We start from the raw sequence: 22,216 nt of genomic DNA, 5'->3' as shown, positions 1-22,216 counted from the left end.
GCCTGCAATCTGCCAAACGTGCGCATGAGCACAGTCATCACTACACCAAGATTGACGCATAGAGGAATAAAATTTATGTCATGAGTGTGTCAACTATTGACAACTCTTTGCGGTTGTTTGCGGTGCGTTAAACGGGGAGTTTGGTCTGTCAGAGTTTGGTCTGTCACTGTGAAGCGGGCGTAACCCTTACACTACCTGATCGATACAACATCATACCTGCTCGTATACACACACTGGATGTTTTAAACCACGTTGTTCAAAAAAAGCACGTTATTCCAAACAATTTAGGAATGTTAGGTGATTTATGCCCTTTATGGATTAAAACCCGACTCTGCGTCAACTACGTAATTTTCCATGGGAGTTTTGCCATGGATCCCCCTCCGGCATGCCACAGTCCAGGTGTTAGTCCCCTTGAAACAACTTTCGATCACTATTGTGGCCAGAAAGAGTCCCTGTGGGTTTTAAAATTCGCCTGCCTATTAAAGTCTATGGCAGTTCGCCCGGTTCGCCCGTTCGCGAACATTTGCGCAAATTCGCGTTTGACGTTCGCGAACGGAAAATTTTATGTTCGCGACATCTCTATTGATGTTAAGTGGATAAATATTCCAGTTCATGGCATTCATTCGTCAAGTGCCCGACTCTATGAAGTCTAGTGGGTAAGGATTCTGTACGTAGTATCCAGTGGTATAAGGTTTCAATAGATGCTGTAGTAGTTTTATACTTCACCCCATGGTATCCATTGGATTGGTGCCACCATCCCTAGTGTCTAAAACCAAGTGTTCTGTTTCTGGTGGTCAGTGCTGTTGATGATCCAACTCATAGCATCTTCTAGTTTGCTTCCATTGACCAGCTACGTACCTCTTTATCTGATGGGGACCATTGCCTAAAGAAGTAGCTGCTCAATGTTTAGTTGCTTCAAACCAGACTTCCTCTTGTAGCCTCCTGTTTGATGACAAATTGCATTATTGTCCAACTAGGGAAACCCCCTTTCTTGAGGTAGTTCCCCAGTGGTTGGGTCACAATCAGGTACCTAGCTGCTTGAACTCAATCAGTTGGTGATCAGCTGTTATTACCTTGGTTAATGATGCTACAGGGGCGTATTATACATTGATAAGGGTCACCCATCTAGTCCTTTAGAAGGATCACCTGAGTGGCAGGTACAGCGCTCCACTCTGGATAATAGCTGTTGGTCTGGTGCAGGAGACTCATGCCCAATGACGTCTATACAACCTAACGATGACATATACCATAATAGTAATCAGATGATGGTAACCTAAATATCATAATGATATTAATGACATTTGTATTACAATCCTCATCATCTTCTAGTTACACAATATTCACAAGACAATCTTGTAAGACTCTGATTAAGGAGCAAAAAAGTATTCACTTTCGTCCTATATAATAGGAGGAAGTGATCACGCCCAAACACTTCACTCTGAGAGTTGCTGCATTTTGACCTCGGTCACCACAGTGTCTTATTGAAGGACCGATGAGATGATGGTATATGTGCGGATGGACTGTGTGATATCTGTTGTACATTGGTGACAAGTAGAGATGTCGCAAACATAAAATTTTTCGTTCGCAAACGGCGAACGCAAATTTTTTCAAATGTTCGCGAACGGGCGAACCGGGCGAACCGTCATTGACTTCAATAGGCAGGCTAATTTTAAAACCCACAGGGATTCTTTTTAGCCACAATAGTGATGGAAAAGTTGTTTCAAGGGGACTAACACCTGGACTGTGGCATGCCGGAGGGGGATCCATGGCAAAACTCCCATGGAAAATTACATAGTTGACGCAGAGTTGGGTTTTATTCCATAAAGGGCATAAATCACCTAACAATCCTAAATTTTTTTGAACAACGTGGTTTAAAACATCCAGTGTGTGTATACGATCAGGTATGATGTTGTATCGATCAGGTAGTGTAAGGGTTACGCCCGCTTTGCAGACATTGACAGACCAAACTTCCCTTTTAATGCACCGCAAACAGTCCATTTGCCCAACCGCAAACAGTCCATTTGCACAAGGTTGGATACCAAGCTAGCCATGTCCGGTTGATGTCATTGAAGGTTTCTTCCTCCACCCAGCCACATACAACACCAAGGGTCCCCGAAAGGTGAATTGAATTGTTTTTCCGAACGGGGAGATGGTTAAAAAAACGCTCGCTCCCTCCCCTTTGTTTTAATCCACGGTCATTGCGTCTGTGCCGTGCAATTTACTCTCACACCCGATATGAGTGGTATTTTCTGTAGTACTATTCTCATCAGTTTAATCCCTGTTACGTCCCCAATCTGGGGTCCATTTATTGAATTGATTTTTCGAACGGGGAGATGGTTAAAAAAATGCTGGCTCCCTCCCCTTTGTTTTAATCCACGGTCACTGCATCTGCGCCGTGCAGTTTACTGTCACACCCGATATGAGTGGTATTTTCTGTAGTTCTATTCTCATCAGTTTAATCCCTGTTATGTCCCATATCAGGGATTGGCTTTTGTGAAAAAATTTTTAGGCCGGGTACCTTCGACTGCCTTCACAGTGACAGACCAAACTCTGATACACCAAACTGAATTAATTTTAGGAACCGGGAGATGGAAAAAGCAGCTTGGTCGGTCTTCTTACTCCCAAGTTGGGGCACTGCGCGTGCACGGAGCAATGTGCTGTGACACCCTATATGAGTGGTGTCTTAACTAGTACTATTCCTATCAGTTTAATCCCTATTACGTTCCATATCAGGGATTGCCTTTTGTGAAAAAAATATTTAGGCCGGGTACCTTCGACTGCCTTCACAGTGACAGAACAAACTCTGATACACCAAACTGAATTGATTTTAGGAACCGGGAGATGGAAAAAGCAGCTTGGTCGGTCCTCGTACTCCCAAGTTGGGGCACTGAGCGTGCACGGAGCAATGTGCTGTGACACCCTGTGTGAGTGGTGTCTTAACTAGTACTATTCCTATCAGTTTAATCCCTGTTACGTCCCCTATCCGAGGACGTGTGTCGAATTGATTAACCATTGTCGAATTAACGAACCATTACGACATCCTGCAATAATTTAGTTCTGAGCTTTGTACTTGCTTTGTATTGGAATTGATGGGGATTTTTAAAATTGTCTGCATTATTTCTAATAAACTATTAAGAGACTTTATTATGATTTTTTTATTTTTTGTATTAAAAACCCATACAACTTAAAAAAAAATAAGAAAAAAAAAGAAAATTTATGTTTTTTCTATGAAAAATTATCCAGCCGATCGCTTTTGGTCTGATCATAATGAAGCAACGGCCTTATCATCTGGGGTGTGGCAACATTGCCAACACACTCATAGAGGTGATGATAGCTTCATTGTGATACGCAAGCCCCTTCACCACGACAAGGTAACGATCACGAAGGGGAATTGATACATGTATGTGCCTTTTTTTTGGTTTTGTTTTTGCAGCCACAGTGCAGCACGTACAGGCCAGAAAAATTAGGCATGTACACATGCCTGAAAAATAATGGTATTGTTGCAGCCGCTGTTGTAGCAGCGGGCGGAAAAATTGATGTTTTCCAGGCAGAAAGGTGACTAAAACATTGCGGCTTGTACCCTAGTTGGTGGCGCAGAATTCACAAAAGTCATCCGGTATGCAGACATTAAATACAGCAGCGTGGGGACCATTTTGAGGCCAAGGCATGTCATCAGGCCTTTTGTTAGTCAAACGTATCCCCCACTGTCAGTCCCTACGGGATCCATTCCTCATTCATCTTAATGAAGATGAGGTAATCAACACTTTTTTGACCGAGGCGACTTCTCTTGTCAGTGACAATGCCTCCTGCTGCACTGAAGGTCCTTTCTGACAGGACACTTGAAGCGGGGCAGGCCAGAAGTTCTATCACAAACTGGGATAGCTCAGGCCACAGGTCAAGCCTGCACACCCAGTAGTCAAGGGGTTCATCGCTCCTCAGATTGTCGATATCTGCAGTTAAGGCGAGGTAGTCTGCTATCTGTCGGTCGAGTCGTTCTCTAAGGCTGGATCCCAAAGGGCTGTGGCGATGTGTAGGACTGAAAAAGCTCTGCATGTCCTCCATCAACAACACGTCTGTAAAGCGTCCTGTCCTTGCCACCGTGGTCGTGGTAGGAGGAGGATTACTTTCACCTCTTCCCCAGTTAGATTCCCGTTGTGCTGTGACATCACCCTTATAAGCTGTGTAAAGCATATTTTTTAGTTTGGTTTTGAACTGCTGCATCCTTTCTGACTTTTGGTAATTTGGTAACATTTCCGCCACTTTCTGCTTATACCGGGGGTCTAGTAGCGTGGCCACCCAGTACAGGTCATTCTCCTTCATCCTTTTTATACAAGGGTCCCTCAACAGACATGACAGCATGAAAGACCCCATTTGCACAAGGTTGGATGCCGAGCTACTCATTTCCCGTTCCTCGTCCTCACTGATGTCATTGACGGTCTGTTCTTCCCCCCAGCCACGTACAACACCACGGGTCCCAGATAGGTGACAACAAAGAGCACCCTGGGATGCCTGCTGTGGTTGGTTTTCCTCCTCCTCAAAGCCACATTCCTCCTCTGACTCCTCTTCCTCATACTCCTCTTCAAGCGTTGCCGCAGGTCTGGCAAGCGATGATGACAAGGCTGTTTCTGGTGGTGATGGTGACCACAACTCTTCCTCTTCACGCTCATCTACAGCCTGATCCAGCACTCTTTGCAGGGCATGCTCCAGGAAGAAAACAAATGGGATGAGGTCGCTGATGGTGCCTTCGGTGCGACTGACTAGGTTTGTCACCTCCTCAAAAGGACGCATGAGCCTACAGGTATTGCGTATGAGCGTCCAGTAACGTGGCAAAAAAATTCCCAGCTTAGCAGAGGCTGTCCTAGCACCCCGGTCATACAAATACTCGTTGACGGCTTTTTCTTGTTGGAGCAGGCGGTCGAACATTAGGAGTGTTGAATTCCAACGTGTCGGGCTGTCGCAGATCAAGCGCCTCACTGGCATGTTGTTTCCCTGCTGGATATCTGAAAAGTGCGCCATGGCCGTGAGAACGTCCTGTAAGCCTGGGTACTTAGACACAAAGCGTTGTACGATGAGATTAAACACATGTGCCATGCACGGCACATGTGACAACTTGCCCAAATTCAATGCCACCAACAAATTGCTTCCATTGTCACACACCACTTTGCCAATCTCCAGTTGGTGCGGGGTCAGCCACTGATCCACCTGTGCGTTCAGGGCGGACAGGAGTGCTGGTCCGGTGTGGCTCTCTGTTTTAAGGCAAGTCAACCCCAAGACAGCGTGACAGTGTCGTATCCGGGATGTGGAATAGCCCCTGGGTTGCTGGGGGGATTCAGTTGATGTGCAGCCAGATGCCACAGCAGAAGAGGACTCAACCGAGGAAGTTATCGAAGAGGATGGGGTACGAGGTGTAGAGGAGGTGGCAGTAGGCCTGCCTGCAAGTCGTGGCAGTGTCACCAATTCCGCTGCAGAGCCATGCTTTGCAGACCAGGTATCAGTGGTCAGATGGACCCTTGCCCCAACACTTTATGCCAGAGATGACATGACTTCCTTTTCAATTTCAGAGTAGAGGTTTGGGATTGCCTTTTTTTTAAAATATTTCGTCCGGGTACCTTCCACTGTGGTGTCCCAATAGCGACAAATTTTTTGAAGGCCTCAGACTCCACCAGCTGGTATGGTAAAAGCTGGTGGGCTAAGAGTTCTGTCAAGCCAGCTGTCAGACGCCGGGCAAGGGGGTGACTTTGTGACATTGGCTTCTTACGCTCAAACATGTCCTTGACAGACACCTGACTGTGGGCAGATGAGCAGGAACTGCTCAAGGCGAGAGATGGAGTGGCGGATGGTTGAGAGGGGGCAAGGAGGACAGCAGTGGTTGACGTGGCTGAAGATGCTGGACCAGGAGGAGGATGGCGGCTTTGAGTTTGTGTGCTGCTTGTACTCATGTGTTAATCCCATAGGCGTTTGTGATGTGCAATCATGTGCCTTCGCAAAGCAGTTGTACCGAGGTGGGTGTTGGACTTCCCACGACTCTGTTTCTTTTGGCACAGGTTGCAAATGGCATTGCTGTTATCAGAGGCAGACACACAAAAAAAATGCCACACTGCTGAGCTTTGCAATGAAGACATTCTGGTGGTGGCAACAGCATGCGTTGATTGGCGTGCTGTCTGCCTGACCCCGGGTGCCGATACATGCTGTCTGACTGTGCCACTAGCTCCTTGCGACGACCTCCCCCTGCTTCCAACTCATCTCCTCCTTCTCTCTGTCTCCCCTTCTGAACTTTCCCCCTCTTCTTTTTCTCTTCAAGCAGGCACACACGTGGCATCCATGGACATATCGTCATCATCAACCACTTCACTTGTATCTGACACCTCAGCAAAGGAAGCAGCAGCGGGTACAACATCATTATCATCATCATCATCACACTGTACGTCCATGTGTGTAATCCTGCCTGACTGAGACATATCCCTGTTATCTCCATCCTCTGGCAATAATGGTTGCGCATCACTAATTTCATCCAACTGATGTGTAAATAACTCTGATGGATCAAGTGAAGTTGCTGTGGTGGCTGTGGTGGTAGTGGTGGTGGTGGCGGCGGGCGGGAGAGTGGTAACTTGAGAGCAGGTGACCGAAGCTGAGCTGGAGGAGGATGGTGCGTCAAGGTTCTTAGCCGAGGCTGTTGAAGATTGGGTGTCCTGTGTAAGCCAGTCAACTATTTTCTTCAAATTATTCGGGTTCAGGGTACGTGGCCTCTGAACACTGGGCATTATTCTAGGGCCAGTGGAAATCACAGCACCATGATGGCCCCTGTGGGGTGGCCTGCCTCTGCCTGTCATTTTTTTTTAGATAAGTGGTACTATGCATGCAAGGTACTGTGCCACCCTATATAAGTGGTGGGCAGTGGGCACAGTACAGTCTGTGAGCCTGCAGCCTCTCGCTGTCTGGCAACTGCGATTATATCACAGAGAAAAAATAAATTGGCTTTTTTTTATCTGCAAGGTATTGTGAGTGTGACACCCTGTAACGGTATGAGTGGTGGCCTGGCCAGTGGACACAGTACAGTCTGTGAGCCTGCAGCCTCTCACACACGGGCAGGCAACTGCAATATATATATACACTCACCTAAAGAATTATTAGGAACACCATACTAATACGGTGTTGGACCCCCTTTTACCTTCAGAACTGCCTTAATTCTACGTGGCATTGATTCCACAAGGTGCTGATAGCATTCTTTAGAAATGTTGGCCCATATTGATAGGATAGCATCTTGCAGTTGATGGAGATTTGAGGGATGCACATCCAGGGCACAAAGCTCCCGTTCCACCACATCCCAAAGATGCTCTATTGGGTTGAGATCTGGTGACTGTGGGGGCCATTTTAGTACATTGAACTCATTGTCATGTTCAAGAAACCAATTTGAAATGATTTGAGCTTTGTGACATGGTGTATTATCCTGCTGGAAGTAGCCATCAGAGGATGGATACATGTTCTCATTCTGTTTACGCCAAATTCGGACTCTACCATTTGAATGTCTCAACAGAAATCGAGACTCATCAGACCAGGCAACATTTTTCCAGTCTTCAACAGTCCAATTTTGGTGAGCTCGTGCAAATTGTAGCCTCTTTTTCCTATTTGTAGTGGAGATGAGTGGTACCCGGTGGGGTCTTCTGCTGTTGTAGCCCATCCGCCTCAAGGTTGTGCGTGTTGTGGCTTCACAAATGCTTTGCTGCATACCTCGGTTGTAACGAGTGGTTATTTCAGTCAACGTTGCTCTTCTATCAGCTTGAATCAGTCGGCCCATTCTCCTCTGACCTCTAACATCCACAAGGCATTTTTGCCCACAGGACTGCCGCATACTGGATGTTTTTCCCTTTTCACACCATTCTTTGTAAACCATAGAAATGGTTGTGCGTGAAAATCCCAGTAACTGAGCAGATTGTGAAATACTCAGACCGGCCCGTCTGGCACCAACAACCATGCCACGCTCAAAATTGCTTAAATCGCCTTTCTTTCCCATTCTGACATTCAGTTTGGAGTTCAGGAGATTGTCTTGACCAGGACCACAACCCTACATGCATTGAAGCAACTGCCATGTGATTGGTTGACTAGATAATTGCATTAATGAGAAATAGAACAGGTGTTCCTAATAATTCTTTAGGTCAGTGTATATATATATATATATATATATACATATAAAAAAAGAAAAAAGAGATGGCAGCACCGTCACAGATAAAAATGGATGAAGGGTGCAAAAAGCCCAGTATGGATATAAGCCAATCCAATCAATAATAAGCGATGAAAAGAAGGGCAGCACTCCAATAATAAAAATGAAAAACTTTATTTACCCATAAGGCTGTAGCGACGTTTCGGCTCTTACACAGGAGCCTTCCTGCTTGAGGAAGGCTCCTGTGTAAGAGCCGAAACTTCACTACAGCCTTATGGGTAAATAAAGTTTTTCATTTTTATTATTGGAGTGCTGCCCTTCTTTTCATCGCTTATATATATATATATATATATATATATGAAAAAAAATAAAAAAGCAGACTGATGTACCAGCCCTGAAAAGGGCTTTTTGGGGTGCTGTCAGGACGCTGTCCTTACAGCAGATGAGTCTGTGGACACAGAACACTGCCCTAGCTAACGCTTTCCCTATTAAATCAGCAGCAGCAGCAGCACTGTCCCTCCTCTCACTGAGAATGCAGCATCCGAATGAATCTAAACTGGATGCTGTCCAGGAGGTGGGAGGGTCTGGGAGGGAGAGTCTGCTGCTGATTGGCTGGAATGTGTCTGCTGACTGTGAGGTACAGGGTCAAAGTTTACACAATGATGACGAATAGGGGGCGGACCGAACATCGCATATGTTCGCCAGCCGCGGGGAACGCGAACAAGCTATGTTCGCCGGGAACTATTCGCCGGCGAACTATTCGGGACATCACTAGTGACAAGCAGTGGATCATCTGTCCATCCCAAAGAGACAGCCTGAGGATTCTACCCAGGGTAGATACTGTAGGTGGTACAAAGATACATGCTACTTATCCTGTACTGATCCTGAGTAACATTAGTGAGTGCAGCTCTGGAGTGAAATACAGGATGTAACTCAGGATCAGTACAGGTTAAGTAATGTATGTACACAGTGACTCCACCAGCAGAATAGTGAGTACAGCTCTGGAGTATAATACAGGATGTAACTCAGGATCAGTACAGGATTAGTAATGTATGTACACAGTGACTCCACCAGCAGAATAGTGAGTGTAGCTCTGGAGTATAATACAGGATGTAATTCAGGATCAGTACAGGATAAGTAATGTATGTACACAGTGACTCCACCAGCAGAATAGTGAGTGCAGCTCTGGAGTATAATACAGAATGTAACTCAGGATCAGTACAGGATAAGTAATGTATGTACACAGTGACTCCACCAGCAGAATAGTGAGTGCAGCTCTGGAGTATAATACAGGATGTAATTCAGGATCAGTACAGGATAAGTAATGTAATGTATGTACACAGTGACTCCACCAGCAAAATAGTGAGTACAGCTCTGGGGTATAATACAGGATGTAACTCAGGATCAGTACAGGATAAGTAATGTAAGGTATATACACAGTGACTCCACCAGCAGAATAGTGAGTGCAGCTCTGGAGTATAATACAGGGTATAAGTCAGGATCAGTACAGGATAAGTAATGTATATATACAGGGACTCCACCAGCAGAATAGTGAGTACAGCTCTGGAGTATAATACAGGATGTAACTCAGGATCAGTACAGGATAAGTAATGTAAGGTATATACACAGTGACTCCACCAGGAGAATAGTGAGTGCAGCTCTGGAGTATAATACAGGGTGTAAGTCAGGATCAGTACAGGATAAGTAATGTATGTACACAGTGACTCCACCAGCAGAATAGTGAGTGCAGCTCTGGAGTATAATATAGGATGTATCTCAGGATCAGTACAGGTTAAGTATTGTAATTAGAGTTGAGCGTACCCGAACTGTAAAGTTCGGGTTCGTACCGAACTTTAGGTTTTTCGGCACCCGGACCCGAACCCGAACATTTACGTAAAAGTTCGGGTTCGGTGTTTGTCGATTTTTATGGCGCTTTTTGAAAGGCTGCAAAGCAGCCAATCAACAAGGGTCATACTACTTGCCCCAAAAGGCCATCACAGCCATGCCTACTATTGGCATGGCTGTGATTGGCCAACTGCAGCATGTGACCCAGCCTCTATTTAAGCTGGAGTCACGTAGCGCCGCCCGTCACTCTGATCGGATTAGTGTAGGGAGAGGCTGCAGCTGCTGTGAGGGAGAGATCAGGGAGAAATCTTATGAAGAACTGCTTCTTTACTCAGCGATCTACAGCAAATGTGTTTTGTGGGTGCAGTGCACAATTTTTTTAAGCCTGCCCTGAGCCAACTACTACTGAAAACGAACTTTTTTTCCTTCAGTTAGTCAATATCAATACATAATCGGCAGCCATTTTATGCACCGATAGTGCACCAGCACAGGTATGGTCAAATCCCCCCCAGCGGCAGCGGGGCAATGTGTGCGGCGGCGGCGGGGCAGGCACTGAGATGAGCGCTTCCATTGTGGAAGCAAAGCGCTCATCTCCATAGTGATCTGTTTGTATCGCCGTCCTCAGGACAGCGATACAAACAGAAGGCTGTGCGGAGGAGCAGGGCAAGGAGGTGTGTCCCTTTCCTGTTTCTCTGATAGGCTGCCGGCACTACTAGGCCGGCAGCCTATCAGAGGCCGGCGTAGGCGGCGCGATGACGTCATCGCGCCGCCTGAACCGTACAGCGCTGGAGTCGGGACACAGGCCGGAAGAGGCCTGCATCGCATAGCTCCAAAGAGGTAAGTATGTGTTATTTTAAAAAATATATATATACAATACTTTGTATTACTGGCACATGATTGGGGGGGCTATTACTGGCACATGATTGGGGGGGCTATTACAGCCACATGATTGGGGGGGCTATTACAGCCACATGATTGGGGGGGCTATTACTGGCACATGATTGGGGGGGCTATTACTGGCACATGATTGGGGGGGCTATTACTGGCACATGATTGGGGGGCTATTACTGGCACATGATTTGGGGGGCTATTACTGGCACATGATTGGGGGATATTACTGGCACATGATTGGGGGCTATTACTGGCACATGATTGGGGGGGCTATTACTGGCACATTATTGGGGGGGCTATTACTGGCACATGATTGGGGGGGGCTATTACTGGCACATGATTTGGGGTGCTATTACTGGCACATGATTGGGGGGCTATTACTGGCACATGATTGGGGGGGCTATTACTGGCACATGATTGTGGGGGCTATTACTGGCACATAATTGGGGGGCTATTACTGGCACATGATTGGGGGGCTGTTATTACTGGCACATGATTGGGGGGGCTGTTATTACTGGCACATGATTGGAGGGGGCTGTTATTACTGGCACATGATTGGGGGGGCTGTTATTACTGGCACATGATGGGGGGCTGTTATTACTGGCACATGATTGGGGGGCTGTTATTACTGGCTGATGAGAGGCACTGGGGGGCTGATGAGAGGCACTGGGGGGCTGATGAGAGGCACTGGGGCTCTTATCTGAGGTCTGATTGGGGGTCATTCATATTTGAGTCTGAGCTAAGGTGTGATCTGAGGTCTTATTAAAATTGGGCATCTGATTGGTGGTCTGACCTGAGGTGTAATGAAAAATATTTTTTTCTTATTGTGCCCACTTCCAGCCCGGAGCCCAGCTGCCAAGAGCACTGATTCGGAGCAGCTTGGAGAAAAAGGCCTCACAGTCTCCCACACTCCTTCTGCCCGGCCAAGCCAGCCAGCACCCCTGAGTCTTCAGAACTGTAAGTGGGGTTCACACACACACACACACACTTAAAATTTAACGATATAAACAACTCGCAATTCACTGAATAAGAATATACCCGGCGAGCAAAAATGCTGTCCCCCCAAGATTTTTGGGGGTTCCTACACCCATGTCTCCCACCCAGTCTTCTGCAGAAAGCACACAGGTGGTGCCTGAAACCCATGCCCATCAGTCTGTCACATCACCCCTGTGCATATCGGGGAACCTGTCTGACCCTCAAGTCATGCAGCAGTCTCTTATGCTGTTTGAAGACTCTGCTGGCAGGGTTTCCCAAGGGCATCCACCTAGCCCTTCCCCAGGGGTGGAAGACATAGAATGCACTGACGCACAACCACTTATGTTTCCTGATGAGGACATGGGAATACCACCTCAGCACGTCTCTGATGATGACGAAACACAGGTGCCAACTGCTGCGTCTTTCTGCAGTGTGCAGACCGAAAAGGAGGTCAGGGAGGAAGACTGGGTGGAAGACGATGCAGGGGACGATGAGGTCATAGACCCCACATGGAATGAAGGTCATGCCACTGACTTTCAGAGTTCGGAGGAAGAGGCAGTGGTGAGACCGAGCCAACAGCATAGCAAAAGAGGGAGCAGGGTGCAAAAGCAGAGCAGCCATCGCCAAAACAGTTCGCCTGCTACTGGCCACCGTCACCAGGGACCGAGCACACCAAAGGCAGCTTCAAGGAGTTCCCTGGCATGGCACTTCTTCACACAATGCGCTGACGACAAGACCCGAGTGGTTTGCACGCTGTGCCATCAGAGTCTGAAGCGAGGCATTAACATTCTGAACCTTAGCACAACCTGCATGACCAGGCATCTACATGCGAGACATGGGCTGCAGTGGAGTAAGGACCTTCAAAACCAAGAAAGGGCTCAGGCCCCTCCTGCTCCCTCTTCTACTGCTGCCTCGGCCTCTTCCTCCTCCTCTGGAGGAACGTTGGTACTAGAGATGAATTTACGCAAATGTTCGCAAACAGACGAACCGGGCGAACCGCCATAGACTTCAATAGACAGGCGAATTTTAAAACCCACAGGGACTCTTTCTGGCCACAATAGTGATGAAAAGTTGTTTCAAGGGGACTAACACCTGGACTGTGGCATGCCGGAGGGGGATCCATGGCAAAACTCCCATGGAAAATTACGTAGTTGACGCAGAGTGTGGTAAGTTGAATTTGCAATGCGATTAAAATAACCTGCATTAATCGCATTGCAAATTCAACTTAGATCTGAGTTCCTAATGGTTGTATTACTAGAATTGACGAATATAACGAATATAGCACTATATTCTCAATCTTCGTTATATTCTAGCAATACAACCATTAGGAACCCAGCTCTAAGTTGAATTTGCATTGCGATTACAACTTTGTCAAATTTGTGACACTGCAGCTTCAGAATGAATCTAAGATGGATGCTGTCCTTGCTTTTTGATAGGAGGTGGGAGGGTCTGGAAGGGAGGGTATGCTGATTGACTGGAATGTGTCTGCTGACTGTGAGGTACAGGGTCAAAGTTTTCTCAATGATGATGTATAGGGGGCGGACCGAACATCGCATATGTTCGCCCGCCGCGGCGAACGCGAACAAGCTATGTTCGCCGGGAACTGTTCGCCGGCGAATAGTTCGGGACATCTCTAGTTGGCACCTGCCGCCCAGCAAACAGAGGATGTGCCACCAACACCACCACCTCCATCACCAAGCATCTCCACCATGTCACACGGAAGTGTTCAGCTCTCCATCTCACAAACATTTGAGAGAAAGCGTAAATTCCCACCTAGCCACCCTCGATCCCTGGCCCTGAATGCCAGCATTTCTAAACTACTGGCCTATGAAATGCTGTCATTCGGGCTGGTGGACACACACAGCTTCAAACAGCTCATGTCGCTTGCTGTCCCACAGTACGTCGTTCCCAGCCGCCACTACTTCTCCAGGAGAGCCGTGCCCTAACCACAGATATGTGGACCAGTAAGCACGGACAGGGACGCTATATCTCCCTAACTGCACACTGGGTAAATGTAGTGGCGGCTGGGCCCCAGGCGGAGAGCTGTTTGGCGCACGTCCTTCCGCCGCCAAGGATCGCAGGGCATCATTCTTTGCCTCCTGTTGCCTCCTCTTCCTACTCCGCTTCCTCCTCCTCTTCTTCCACCTCCTCATCTGGTCAGCGACAGACCTTCACCACCAACTTCAGCACAGCCCTGGGGTAAACGTCAGCAGCATTCTGAAACTGATGTGTTTGGGGGACAGGCCCCACACCGCGCAGGAGTTGTGGCGGGGTATAGAACAACAGACCGACGAGTGGTTGCTGCCAGTGATCCTCAAGCCCGGCCTGGTGGTGTGCGATAATGGGTGAAATCTCATTGCAGCTCTGGGACTAGCCGGTTTGACGCACATCCCTTGCCTGGCGCATGTGCTGAATTTGGTGGTGCAGAAATTCATTCACAACTACCCCGACATGTCAGAGCTGCTGCATAAAGTGCGGGCCGTCTGTTCACGCTTCCGGCGTTCACATCCTGCCGCCGCTCGGCTGTCTGCGCTACAGCGTAACTTCGGCCTTCCCGCCCCATATGCGACGTGCCCACCAGGTGGAACTCCACCTTGCACATGCTGGAGAGACTTTGCGAGCAGCAGCAGGCCATAGTGGATTTTCAGCTGCAGCACGCACGGGTCCGTCGCTCTGCGGAACAGCACCACTTCACCACCAATGACTGGGCCTCCATGCGAGACCTGTGTGCCCTGTTGCGCTGTTTCGAGTACTCCACCAACATGGCCAGTGGCGATGACGCTGTTATCAGCGTTACAATACCACTTCTATGTCTCCTTGAGAAAACACTTAGGGCAATGATGGAAGAGGAGGTGGCCCAGGACGAAGAGGGGTCATCTCTAACACTTTCAGGCCAGTCTTTTAGAAGTGGCTCAGAGGGAGGTTTTTTGCAACAGCAGAGGCCCGGTACCAATTTGGCCAGTTAGGGCACACTACTGGAGGACGAGAAGGAGGAGGATGGGGATGAAGCATGTTCACAGTGGGGTGGCAGCCAACGCAGCTCGGGCCCATCACTGGTGCGTGGCTGGGGGGATACGGAGGACGCAGACGATACGCCTCCTAGATGCGCTCCTGAGAGCATTCCCGACTGACGCCGGGGGACAAGTGGAAGCACAAGGCGAAGGCAGGGGAGGAGGAAGAGGTCGCCAACGCAGCTGTGTCAGCGCCAGCACCTCAGAAGGCAGGGTTAGCATGGCCGACATGTGGAAAAGCTTTGTCACCTCACCGCAACAACCTGCCCCAACTGCTGATATGGAGCGTGTTAGCAGGAGGCAGCATTTGAACAACATGGTGGAACAGTACCTGTGCACACGACTACACGTACTGACTGATGGTTCTGCCCCATTCAACTTCTGGGTCTCCAAATTGTCTACATGGCCAGAGCTTGCCCTGTATGCCTTGGAGGTGCTGGCCTGACCTGCAGCCAGGGTACTCTCTGAACGTGTATTTAGCACGGCAGGAGGAGTCATTACAGACAGACGCAGCCACCTGTCCACAGCCAACGTGGACAAGCTCACGTTCATTAAAATGAACCAGGCCTGGATCCCACAAGACTTGTCTGTACCTTGTGCAGAATAGACAGTTCTAACAGCCTCAACCATCCATCCTTGTACTCAAGTGCACTTATTCCTTTTTTTTTTTTATATGTCCCAATATTTTGGGAGATACCCCTATGTAAAAATGCAAAATAACACACATCTGTGTTGGCTCCCTATTCCTCCTTTGCCGCTGCTTCCACCTAGACCGCCACGTGAGCCTACACGGCCACATCCACCCATTCACCGCCTCCTCAACCTCTTCCTCCTACATCATTCCTAATTTTTATTTTTTTAAGGTGTCTTTTATGTTTTTTTTATTTATTTCTCTATCCACATTTGTTTGCAGAGCATTTGTCATGCTCTTAAGCACATTTTGCTGCCTTTTGCAGCCCTCTAGCTCTTTCCAGGGCTATTTTAGAGCCATTTTAGTGGCCAAAAGTTCGGGTCCCCATTGACTTCAATGGGGTTCGAGTTCAAGTTCGGGTCAAGTTCGGGTCCCGAACCCGAATTTTTTTTTTAAGTTCGGCCGAACCTGCCGAACCCGAACACCCAGGTGTCCGCTCAACTCTAATTGTAATGTATGTACTCAGTGACTCCACCAGCAGAATAGTGAGTGCAGCTCCGGAGTATAATGCAGCATATAACTCAGGATAAATACAGGTTAAGTAATATCATACTGTACTGTATATTTACAATACTTTTGTACATAATTATTATCCCTTTACAGCTGCAGGTAAATTTCTTTTTTTTGTTTCGTTTTGTCTTCACTGTCCTCGTTTCGTTTTTTTTGGGGGGGGGGGAGCAATTGGGTGTTTACATTTTTTTCTGTTACATCGTTCACCTTACGGGATATATACTTTTATATTTGAAAATTTCTGACATTTTTGTGCCACATTTATAGGAGTTCAGTTCATTTACATCTGTTACAACACAAGACTTTTTTTTTGCAAACCACAAGAAAAATAACTCAGAGGTCACCAGAGCCATGTGTGGTTTATACCAGTTACCACATGTTAAATGGGAAGGGATTCCAAGGACACAGCCACAGCCATGAGAGGGTGTCTACTTATTGGTACTGCATTCAGATGGAATGCCAACTTTGAACATCATTTTTGTATTTTGGCATAAAAAGGTTTTCCAGGTTTAGAAAAAAACGACTGCTTTCTTCCAAAAACAGCGCTGCATCACTCCACAGATCATATGCAGTATTGCACATCAGCTCTATTCACTACAATGGAGCTTCAATGGCAGACACAATGCATAGACAGGCATGGTGTTTTTTTTTTGGAAGAAAACAATTATACACCTACACCTATACAACCCCTTCAGTGCTTAAAAAATACATTGATATTCAGCATTGACTGCAGTATCCATTCATAGACACTATATGGCACATCCCTGGATGCAGGCTACACTGCATCACTGTAATAATAATAATAACAATACAATTCGGGCTGCTCACAGCTACCACTAGGGGGAGCTCTATGCATATGGAGTTTGACAGCTAGTATTAAATTCAACATGCGGTAAGCTCCACCTAGTGGTAGGCACAGGGAGCTAATTGAAGCTATTCTTGCAGCTATAGCTTCCTGTCACGACTGTGACTGATCCAGACAGGTCTGGGAGGAGAAGGTCGCAGCGACTTGCTACTCGCGATAGCTTGTGAGTTTGCTCCATGGTTCAGGGTATGTCATCCGGGTTTTGCCTTGTGAACCTTTTTGTCCTGACTGGGAGTTTGTAGGCATCCTTCTCAGGTGAGTCCTGTCTGCCACTCCCAGCTACTATATTAGTTTCACTTTCACTTGCAGTCATTGCCAGATATAGTCCTTACTTCCAGTGCTACTCTGACCTTTGAAGGAGATCGTTTGATGGTGTTGCTGTGGAGCTCTTGTCCGGCGTGGACTGTCGTGATTGGGATCGCCTTCTCTGCTCGTGACTGGATAAGTCTATCTCTGCTATAGTTTGTTTGTTGCTGTCTTCCCCTGCTGTTCTCCTAGACATGAGTGATGGTGACTAGTGCTCCCATCGGCCTTTCCCCACTCTAGGCTTGTTAGGGTGACTGAGGGTTTAGGCATCCTGCTCGCCGCACGAGTTCACACCCCGTCTAGGGTATCAGGGCAGACAGGTGCCAGCTTAGGGTTAGTCAGGGGTGGCCATACTATTCCCATCCGTAGATAAGGGTCCCCCTTCCCCTCCGTTTGGTGCGTCACGACTGCTGCTGGGATAGCGGTCGTGACAGTATATCTGGCCATTTAAAAAATAAAAAATAAAAAAAAGTGACATTTCTTTTTTTTTTTTTTTGCTTGCTGTTTTGCTTTGTATTTTTCTGTTCCACTATGGATCCGGTTATGGTTTTGGCTAAACAATTACAGGGATTATCCCTTGAAGTGGCAGGATTAAAAGCAACAGTGCTGCAGCAGCAGCAGCCATCCTTGGGTTCCACCGTTGCTACGGGAAACCAAGGTACTCCTGAGCCAAAAGTGGCTTTACCTGATAGGTTCTCAGGAGGGAGAGACCAATTTGTAACCTTCAGAGAAGCTTGCAAATTGTTCTTCAGGTTACGCCCTAGATCCTCCGGCGGTGAGGAACAACGGGTGGGCATTGTAATTTCTCTCCTGCAAGGAGATCCGCAGGCTTGGGCTTTCTCCCTACCATCAGACTCTCTGGCCTTACGATCAGTGGAGGAGTTTTTTGAAGCCCTGGGTCTCGTATATGATGACCCGGACAGGGTCTCACTGGCTGAGTCTAAGCTACGTAGACTTCAGCAAGAGAACTGGTCTGCTGAACTATATTGTTCCGAATTCCGTAGGTGGGCTACTGATACGTTATGGAACGACTCGGCCCTTAGGAGTCAGTTCTGCCAGGGGTTGTCTGAAAAATTAAAAGACGCGCTGGCGGTATACGAGGTCCCTGGGTCTCTGGAGGCTGCTATGTCTCTGTCCATAAGAATCGACAGACGACTCAGGGAGAGACTATTAAATTTTACGGAGGCCTCTATAGGGCAGGGATCGGTTTGTTATGATCCAGTCGAACCAATGCAAATAGGGGGCGCCACTAGACGGGTGAATCCTCCTAAGTTCCGCCGTAGGTCAGAGGTTTTTTTTCGTTGTGGGGGGAGGGGTCATTTTGTAAAGGTTTGTCCCTCAGAACCCAAGAGACCACAAACAAAGGAGCCGCCGGAAAACTAGAGTCCCCAGATTGTGCGGAGGATAACAGTCTGGGCGTATTCGTTTCCTCCATACGCATGTCTCAGTTTTTGTTGTCCGCTACCGTTGAGGCGGGCAATAAGACTGAGATCTGTTCCGTCTTTTTGGACAGTGGGGCGGGGGTCAACTTGGTGGATTCACGGTTTGCTCAGGCTCTGGGTTTTACTCCGGAACTGATACGCAGAACTATTCCTGTTTTTGGCATCGACTCCTCCCCTCTTACTCAGAAAGAGTTAACTTAGATCATCCATAATATCCATCTGCAGGTAGGGGACCTCCATAAAGAGCATATCTCTTGTTATGTCCTGGACGGTCTTCCAGCTCCTATGGTATTGGGGCTTCCCTGGCTGGTGACTCACAATCCAGTGGTGGATTGGCAGGCCGGGGAGATTGTGGAGTGGAGTGAACATTGTAAGGACAACTGCTTGAGTAGTAGGTGCTCTACACTCTCTGTAACATCTTTACCTGCCTTTCTGTCAGATTTTATGGATGTGTTCTCTGAGAAGGGTTGTCAGGGGTTACCACCTCATCGTCCATATGATTGCCCGATTAATCTATTACCTGGGGCAAAACTACCTAAAACCCCGTTATACAATCTTTCCGGCCCGGAGAGGAAGGCTATGAAAGATTATATTTCGGAGAGTTTGGCTAAGGGACACATCAGACCCTCTTCTTCAGTTGTGGTTGCAGGGTTCTTTTTCGTTAAAAAGAAAGATGGGGGCCTACGTCCTTGCCTGGATTTCCGGGAATTAAACCGGATAACTATCCGAGATCCCTATCCTCTTCCTCTCATTCCCGACCTCTTTAATCAGGTTGCTGGTGCTAAATGGTTCTCCAAAATGGATCTCAGAGGAGCCTATAACCTGGTTCGCATCAAAGAGGGGGATGAGTGGAAGACGGCATTATGAAAATCTGGTCATGCCATTTGGTCTTACTAATGCGCCTGCGGTATTCCAACATTTTGTCAACGATATTTTTAGTCACCTTATCGGGAGATTTGTTGTGATATATCTTGATGACATCCTGGTCTATTCCCCGTCTAGATACACATAAGATCCATGTGAGACAAGTGCTGCAGATATTAAGGGCCAACAAATTGTTTGCTAAGTTAGAAAAATGTGTGTTCGCCGTAAAAGAACTGCCATTTCTGGGGTATGTGTTGTCAGATTCAGGTTTCCGCATGGATCCAGAGAAAGTCCGGGCGATTATAGACTGGGATCTGCCTGAGAACCTGAAGGCATTGCAACGCTTCCTGGGGTTTGCCAATTTTTATAGAAAATTTATAAAGAACTATTCCTTGGTGGTCAAACCACTGACGGACATGACCCGAAAGGGATCCGATTTTTCCAAATGGTCACATGCAGCCAAAACTGCCTTTGCATCTCTGAAGGAGAGATTCACCTCGGCCCCTATTCTCGTACAGCCAGATGTCTCGCTTCCTTTTATTGTAGAGGTTGACGCATCAGAGGTGGGGGTGGGAGCGGTACTATCTCAGGGCCCGTCCCCTGGTGAATGGCGTCCGTGTGCTTTCTTTTCGAAGAAATTGTCTACTGCAGAAAGGAACTATGATATTGGCAACAGGGAACTTTTGGCTATTAAGTTGGCTTTTGAGGAGTGGTGTCATTTTTTGGAGGGGGCGGTTCATCCCGTCACGGTGATTACTGATCACAAAAACGTATTATATCTGGAGTCTGCTAAACGTCTCACCCCTAGACAGGCTCGGTGGTCGTTATTTTTTACTAGGTTTAATTTTGTAATAACCTATCGCCCGGGGGCAAAAAATACTAAGGCGGATGCATTGTCTCGAAGTTTTCCTGGAGGGGGTGATGTTGAGGTACCAGAGCCCATTTTGCAGGGGGTGGTGGTCTCTGCATTACACTCAGGTTTAGAGGGGAGGGTGTTGGAAGCTCAGGGGGACTCCCCGGCCTCCTGCCCCTCGGGTAAACTGTTTGTGCCAGAAAATTTACGCCTGGAGATACTAAAAGAACACCATAACTCCACACTGGCAGGACACCCAGGTAGTAGGGCAACCTCTGAATTAGTGTCTCGTCGGTTCTGGTGGCCTAAGTGGCGCCAGGAGGTGTTGAATTTTGTGTCTGCATGTGCTACCTGTGCTCGTTCGAAGGTAGATCATACTCGTCCGGCAGGGCGTCTTTTACCTCTAGCCATCCCCAACAGGCCTTGGACGCACCTATCAATGGATTTCATTACGGATCTACCAGTATCAGCGGGGAAAACTGTTATTCTTGTAGTTGTTGACAGATTCAGTAAAATGGTGCACTTTATTGCTCTTGCCGCATTGCCTAATGCTAACACACTGGCTCAGGTTTTTATTGACCACATCGTGAAGCTTCACAGGGTCCCTTCCGATATTGTTTCGGATCGTGGTACCCAATTCGTTTCTAAATTTTGGAAAGCTTTTTGTTCTCGTTTAGGGGTTCATCTGTCGTTTTCTTCATCTTTCCATCCACAGTCCAACGGTCAGACTGAACATACCAATCAAAACCTAGAGACATATTTGAGATTTCTTGTTTCCGAAAATCAGGAGGAATGGTCATCTTATTTACCGTTAGCCGAGTTTGCCATTAATAATCGTCGTCAAGAATCCACCGATAAGTCACCATTTTTTGGTGCGTATGGTTTCCATCCTCAGTTTTGTGCGTTTAGTGAGGGGGGGGCCGTCTGGGATTCACGAGGAGGAACGATTTGCGTCTTCACTTTCTTCAGTGTGGCAGAGTGTGCAAGAAAGTTTGAAGAGAATGGGTGGTAGATACAAACGTGTGGCTGATAGGAGGAGCTCTGAAGGTCCGGACCTTGGGGTGAATGACTTGGTGTGGTTGTCTACCAGAAATATCAAGTTGAAGGTTCCCTCATGGAAATTAGGTCCGAGATTTATTGGTCCTTATAGGGTAATTAAGATCATTAACCCGGTGGCTTTTCGTCTGGAGCTACCTCAGACTCTAAGGATCCATAATGTCTTCCACAGATCTCTGCTTAAGAGATATGTAGAACCTCCTGAACCATTGCCACTACCGCCTCCACCAGTGGTTGTTGATGGCAGTCTTGAGTTTTAGGTGGAAAAGATTGTTGACTCACGATATGTTCGCCGCTCTCTTCAGTACCTGGTGCACTGGAGAGGTTATGGTTCCGAAGAGAGAACGTGGGTTCCAGCTTCAGAGATAAAAACGGACAGACTCATTCAGGCTTTTCATAGCTCCCATCCGGAGAGGCCTGGTCTTGAGGGTCCAGGGGCCCCTCGTAGAAAGGGGGGTACTGTCACGACTGTGACTGATCCAGACAGGTCTGGGAGGAGAAGGTCGCAGCGACTTGCTACTCGCGATAGTTTGTGAGTTTGCTCCATGGTTCAGGGTATGTCATCCGGGTTTTGCCTTGTGAACCTTTTTGTTCTGACTGGGAGTTTGTAGGCATCCTTCTCAGGTGAGTCCTGTCTGCCACTCCCAGCTACTATATTAGTTTCACTTTCACTTGCAGTCATTGCCAGATATAGTCCTTACTTCCAGTTCTATTCTGACCTTTGAAGGAGATCGTTTGATGGTGTTGCT

This window comes from Bufo bufo, chromosome 1 (assembly GCF_905171765.1).
Source record: "Bufo bufo chromosome 1, aBufBuf1.1, whole genome shotgun sequence".
NCBI classification, from domain to species: Eukaryota; Metazoa; Chordata; class Amphibia; order Anura; family Bufonidae; genus Bufo; species Bufo bufo.
Note: the sequence above shows the minus strand (reverse complement) of the source record.